We start from the raw sequence: 7,591 nt of genomic DNA, 5'->3' as shown, positions 1-7,591 counted from the left end.
GGAGACGACGGCGGCGGCGACGAGGGGCGGGGACGGCCGGGGTCGGCGACGAGGGGCGGGGGCGGCGACGTCGACGGGGACGGTGTCGATCGGGGCAGGGCGGCGCGGCGGAGAGGGAGAGGAAACAGAGGGAAACTAAAAATTTTTAAGTGTTGTATATATAGGATGGACCTTTAGTACCGGTTGGAGCCACCAACCGGTACTAAAGGTCTGTTTTGGCCAGGCCAAGTGGCGGGAAGCGACCCCCTTTAGTACCGGGTGGTGGCACAAACCGGTACTAAAGGCCCCCCCTTTAGTACCGGTTTGTGCCACAACCCGGTACTAAAGAGGGTGCGCTGGCGCAGGTGCGGTGTGGCCAGTTTAGTCCCACCTCACTAGCCGAGGGGCGACCGCACTGGTTTATAAACCCCCGTGCGGTCGCTCTCTCGAGCTCCTCTCCAAAGCAGGCTTACTGGGCCTACGTGTTCTTTGCAGCCCTGTGGGCCCACTTGGCCTTTGCGGGCCTGCATCCTGGCCCAACGACAGGTTGGGTTTCTAGTCGTATGCAGGCCGCTCTGGCCTAGAAGGCGGGTTTTTTTATTTTATTTTTTGCTTTATTTATTTTTGTGTTGTTTTTTTGTGTATTTAGAGTTTCTTTGTGAACATTTTTGTTTTAGGTACAAAAAATTACAAACTTTCTGTTAGGGCTTTTTTTAATTATTTTTTTACTTTATTTATTTTTGTGTTGTTTTTTTTGTGTATTTAGAGTTTCTTTGTGAACATTTTTGTTTTAGGTACAAAAAATTACAAACTTTCTTTTAGTGCCCGTAGTTTTCAAATTTGAATAGTTTAAATTTTCAATTATTTGAAATTAGTGTGAATCACTAGTTTGTGAATAACTTAACTTTAAAAATCAGTAAAGGCATGAAAGAATTTGTTTGCACATAAAATTTCTTCGCGTTTCAAATGCCAAAACACATAACTACCCTAACTATTACAGAGATTCCCCTCTCGGTGCGAAACACAGAAGAAAGTGATGATAGCTAGTGAAGCCGATCACATCCCAGATCTTTGGGTGTGAAACTTTTTCTTCGCATGTGTCCCTTTGCGCCGTAACCATGGAAAATCTTCATCATTTAACGGGATGCTCGGGTCAATATTCACTGTGAATGGAGCAATTTCATCAAACTTTTCATAATCTTCTGACTTGTCTGTCTTGTCATCCACTCCCACGATGTTTCTCTTCCCAGAAAGAACTATGTGCCGCTTTGGCTCATCGTACGATGCATTCGCTTCCTTATCTTTTCTTTTTCTTGGCTTGGTAGACATGCCCTTCACATAAAAAACCTGTGCCACATCATTGGCTAGGACGAATGGTTCGTCTGCATATGCAAGATTGTTGAGATCCACTGTTGTCATTCCGTACTGCGGGTCTTCCGTTACCCCGCCTCGTGTCATATTGACCCATTTGCACCGAAACAAAGGGACCTTTAAACCACGTCAATAGTCAAGTTCCCATATGTCCTGTATATAACCATAATATGTTTCCTTTTCCGTCTTGGTTTCTGCATCAAAGCGGACACCACTGTTTTGGTTGGTGCTCTTCTTATCTTGGGCGATCGTGTAAAATGTATTACCATTTATCTCGTACCCTTTGAAAGTCATTATATTCGAAGATGGTAACTGGGACAACAAGTACAGGTCATCTTCAATAGAGGTGTCATGCATGGTACGTGTCTGCAACCAGCTGGCGAAACTCCTGGTTTGTTCACGTGTAATCCAGTCATCAGACCGCTCCGGGTGTTTGGAGCGTAGCAAATTCTTGTGTTCATCCATATACGGAGCCACCAAGGCGGAATTCTGTAGAACTGTGTAGTGTGCTTCAGTGAGAGAATGTCCGTCCATACATATTATTTGTTCCCCTCCTAGCGTGCCTTTTCCATCCAGTCTGCCCTTATGCCGCGATTCAGGAACACCAATCGGCTTAAGGTCAGGAATAAAGTCAATACAAAACTCAATGACCTCCTCATTTTGATGGCCCTTGGAGATGCTTCCTTCTGGCCTAGCACGGTTATGAACATATTTCTTTAAGACTCCCATGAACCTCTCAAAGGGGAACATATTATGTAGAAATACAGGACCCAAAACGTTAATCTCTTCGCATAGGTGAACTAGGACGTGCGTCATGATGTTGAAGAAGGATGGTGGGAACACCAACTCGAAACTGACAAGACATTGCACCAAATCATTCTGTAACCTTGGTATGATTTCTGGATCGATTACCTTCTGAGAGATTGCATTGAGAAATGCACATAGCTTCACAGTGGCTAATCGAACGTTTTCCGGTAGAAGCCCCCTCAATGCAACCGGAAGCAGTTGCGTCATAATCACATGACAGTCATGAGACTTTAGGTTCTGGAACTTTTTCTCTGCCATGTTTATTATTCCCTTTATATTCGACAAGAAGCCAGACGGTACCTTAATACTGAGCAGGCATTCAAATAAGATTTCCTTCTCTTCTTTGGTAAGAGCGTAGCTTGCATGACCCTGATGTATGCCGTCTTCTCCGTGCATATGTTGCTGGTCCTCCCGTGCCTCAGGTGTATCTTTTGTCTTTCCATACACGCCCAAGAAGCCAAGCAGGGTCACGCAAAGATTCTTCATCACGTGCATCACGTCGATTGCGGAGCGGACCTCTAGGTCTTTCCAATATGGCAGGTCCCAAAATATAGATTTCTTCTTCCACATGGGTGCGCGTCCGTCAGCGTCCTTTGGAACAGGTTGTCCGCCAGGACCCTTTCCAAATATCACCTTCAAATCCTTGACCATATCATGTACATCAGCACCAGTACGGTGGCGAGGCTTCGTCCGGTGATCCGCCTCACCTTTGAAATGCTTGCCTTTTTTCTTACGGGATGCCTGCTCGGAAGAAATCGACGATGTCCCAGGTACACATTCTTCTTACAACTATTCAAATATATACTGTCGGTATCATCCAAACAGTGCGTGCATCCGCGGTATCCCTTGTTTGTCTGTCCTGAAAGATTACTGAGAGCAGGACAATCATTAATGGTCACGAACAGCAACGCCTTTAGGTCAAATTCTTCCCCCATGTGCTCATCCCACGCACGTACACCTGTTTCATTCCACAGTTGTAAGAGTTCTTCAACTAATGGCCTTAGGTACACATCAATGTCGTTGCCGGGTTGCTTAGGGCCTTGGATGAGCACTGGCATCATAATGAACTTCCTCTTCATGCACAACCAAGGAGGAAGGTTATACAAACATAGAGTCACAGGCCAGGTGCTATGGTTGCTGCTCTGCTCCCCAAAAGGATTAATGCCATCTGCGCTTAGACCAAACCATACGCTCCTTGCGTCATCTGCAAACTCCTTCCCGTACTTTCTTTCGATTTTTCTCCACTGCGACCCATCAGCTGGTACTCTCAACTTTCCGTCTTTCTTACGGTCTTCTCTGTGCCATCGCATCACCTTGGCATGCTCTTTGTTTTGGAACAAACGTTTCAACCGTGGTATTATAGGAGAATACCACATCACCTTGGCAGGAATCTTCTTCCTGGGGCGCTCTCCCTCGACATCACCATGCTCATCGCGGCTGATCTTATAGCGCAATGCACCACATACCGGGCAAGCGTTCAAATCCTCGTACTCACCGCGGTAGAGGATGCAATCATTAGGGCATGCATGTATCTTCTGCACCTCTAACCCTAGAGGGCAGACAGCCTTCTTTGCTTCGTATGTACTCTCGGGCAATTCGTTGTCCTTTGGAAGCATATCCTTTATCATTACCAGCAACTTTCCAAATCCCTTGTCAGATACATCATTCTCTGCCTTCCATTGCAGCAATTCCAGTGTGGTGCCCAGCTTTTTCTTGTCACCTACGCAATTCGGGTACAACAATTTTTTGTGATCCTCTAACATGCGCTGCAACTTCTTCTTCTCCAAATCACTTGCGCAGTTTCTCTTTGCATCGGCAATGGCCCGACCTAGATCATCAACGGGCTCATCTGATGCCTCTTCTTCAGCTTCTTCCCGCATTACCGGCTCAGCTTCTTCTCCCATTGTTGTATCATCGTATTCAGGGAACCCATAGCCAGGATAGCTGTCGTCGTCCTCTTCTTCTTCATTGTCTTCCATCATAACCCCTCTTTCTCCATGCTTGGTCCAAACATTATAGTGGGGCATGAAACCGGACTCAAACAGGTGGACGTGAATGGTTCTTGACGTAGAGTAATTGCGACCATTCTTACAGCCAGCACATGGACAAGGCATAAAACCATCCGCCCGCTTGTTTGCCTCAGCCGCAAGCAGAAAAGTATGCACGCCCTCAACGAACTGGGGAGAGCATCGGTCATCGTACATCCATTGCCGGCTCATCTTCATTACACAACACCGAATAGACCAAATTAATACAAGTTCATACATAAAGTTCATACAACGCTTAAATGCAACAAACAAATAACTCTCTAGCTAAAGCATTTAAATGCAACAACAAATGCGATCAAGATCGCAACTAAGGTAACAATTGATCCAACAGCATAATGATACCAAGCCTCACTATCGATGGCATATTTTCTAATCTTTCTAATCTTCAAGCGCATTTTCTCCATCTTGATCTTGTGATCATCGACGACATCGGCAACATGCAACTCCAATTCCATCTTCTCCCCCTCAATTCTTTTCAATTTTTCTTTCAAGTACTCGTTTTCTCTTTCAACTAAATTTAAACTCTCGACAATAGGGTCGGTTGGAATTTCCGGTTCACATACCTCCTAGATAAAAATATCTATGTCAACTTGATGGGCATAATTTGTCATAAACACGAAATGCAACAAATAGTTTTAAAAGAGAATATATCACATCCGAATCATAACAAGGACGAGGGTCGACGGGGACGGATATCAAAACCATGGCACTATGTATAACAAACAACGTACGGGTAAGATAATTATTATACGAGTAACTATATATCCAAATCACACAAACATCAATTTTTTATATAAAATTTCATGAACAAGAGGCTCACCACAAGGTGGTGCCGGCGACGGGACGGTGCGGGCGATCGACGGTGGTTACGACGGAGATTTAGAAGGCACTAAGTAAACCACACCTACATATGCAAACTAAGTGTTATTTTAACCTCAAATTGCATATAAATCAAATACTAGCACATATATATATATATTTCCTCCCAAATTACTAAACTCATAAATTAATAGCTATATAAAGCATTGCAAGAGCTAATCTAGCAAAGAGAGATGAAAGGACAAAGTTGCTAACCTTTGTGATCATTTGAATGGATGGAGGCCTTCAAATCTTGACAAATTTTGGGCAAAATGTTGATGAGCTCGAGAGGAAGAGGGGAAGAACAGAGAGGAGAGGGGAAAGGGGAAGAACAGAGCGAGCTCGGGTGGACGAAGGGTTTATGTAGGACGACCTTTAGTACCGGTTCGTGCCAAGAACCGGTACTAAAGGTGCTGGAGGGGGACCAGACTGACAACATCCTGCCACCACTCTTATTAGTACCGGTTCCTGGCACGAACCGGTGCTAAAGGTTAGCCACGAACCGGTACTAATGAGAGCGGCCCGGCTAGCCGTTGGAACTGGCACTAATGTATACATTTGTGCCGGCTCAAATACAGACCGGCACTAATGTGCTTCACATTTGACCCTTTTTCTACTAGTGTGCCTATATAAGAGAGGTCGCTCCTCTCCCGAGAGACACATCAGAAGGTCCTCTTCCTCTCGCCACACAGTTCCAACCTCTGCGCTACTGCTGTCTTCCTCATCCCGGCTTGCGGTGTGCACCGCACGTCGGGACAGTAGGCCTCCGAGACCGCACCTTTTGAGTCCTGTACGGGAGAAGGGTGATAAGGTTTTTGGGGAGCGCTCAGCGCGACTACTGGCTGCTTCATCACGGACGATCCGACTACTGGCTGCTTCATCACGAACGATCCGGTCGCCGACGACTACTTCCCCGACGTCCACGACCTCCTTGACGACATGGCAGGCGAGGACACCGACCCCAAGTCCAGCGCTTCTGCTGCTGCTGTGCCGTACGTGTTCTTCTCCTTTCTGTTAGAAGTCCTCCTACAGTTCTTGGCTCTAGTTTCTGCCCTACATATGTTAGGTTCTGTTTCGTATAAGCAACTTCATCTAGTGTCTGTTCTAGATATGTTTACCTCAAGTTCATATATGCAGACGATGTTTACCTTCTCTCTGTCAGATTGCATGACTTGCTTTATATTTGTTATTTTAGTCATGCTTTATCTAGTATTTTTGTTAATAAAATCATTCGGTAAATTGCTCATATTTCGAATAGAAATTACACCCTTGGTCGAAGCGGCTATCATCACGCGCATTCTCTACGATTATGTTGTGCATTATCACAGAAGAAGTCATCACATTCCACATCTTTTGTTGGCTCCATGTTCTAGCAGGGTGCTGAACATAGCCCATCAATATTGGAGCACACGGAAAGCACGCTCCACATCCTTACTAACACTCTCTTGTGCTTGGGCAAACCTAGCCCTTTTTTCTCCTACCCGATTGGAGATTGCATTCAGAAGAGTTGACCACTGAGGATAGATACCATCAACTAGGTAGTATTCCATGTTGTAGAAGTGACTATTGATCTCAAAGCTGAGCTCTGCGCAGTTGCCTTCTGCAAGCCTTCCGAACATCGGGGAGCGCGGAAGCATATTGATATCACTGTAAGAACCAGCCATGCCAAAAAAGAGTGCAAAATCCATATATTTTGTGAATCCACATCTTCAAATATGACCGCAAAAACTTTAACGATGCCCCTTATATTGCCCCTGTCAAGCAAACGAACAGTTCTTTTACCTCTAGTGCATAAAATCTATATTACCAAGCATTTCCGAAAAGCCTCTTAATTCATTGATCGCCAACAGCCGGGTTGTATCCGTAACATTTGACTCTCTCAAGAACTCCAGCCAGACACTACTACTCCTACTTTGCAGAACTTGTACAATGATCCAATGCACGTGGACTAACTCATTCGGGCACAGTCATTAGGCTTGGCCAACGATGGATCGGATCACTCCCACCGTAACAAGAGTGTCTTTGTCCGCCGTACCGGATTCAGAGCACCGCCGCCGTCGAGCCCACGCGGTACCCATCTGCGTGGCGCCTTCGGAGTCCATGGTCCATTGTGCCGCTCACATTTTGCTGAAGTTCGGTCGTTTGATCGATCCAGTAGAGTGTTGAAACTTGAACGAGCGGTCTCGACAAATCGAGCCGACCAAGTTGGCTTGGAAGGGTCAAAGTAATCCCCACCTGTCAAGTCAGAGCCGCCTTGCCGCTTATCCAACCCCAACTTGCGTCCCGCCGTGGATTAAGATACCGTGTAGTGTGTACGCCATCGACACATGCAGATCTTTTTCACTCGTCTAGTTTATTCTTAAATTGGAATGCACGTCGATCACGTACGCCCGCCGCACCACCACAAAAATGCTGAGCTTCTCTTCTACACTTCTCGTAAGATTTCTGGTGGCCACCGAGTCCAGCCGGCGGTGAGTGACACTGTGACGGCAGCGGCTCGAATGGGACGCCACGGCGGCCGTCTGGTG

The sequence above is a fragment of the Triticum dicoccoides genome, chromosome 1B (genome assembly GCF_002162155.2).
Source record: "Triticum dicoccoides isolate Atlit2015 ecotype Zavitan chromosome 1B, WEW_v2.0, whole genome shotgun sequence".
Lineage (NCBI taxonomy): Eukaryota > Viridiplantae > Streptophyta > Magnoliopsida > Poales > Poaceae > Triticum > Triticum dicoccoides.
Note: the sequence above shows the minus strand (reverse complement) of the source record.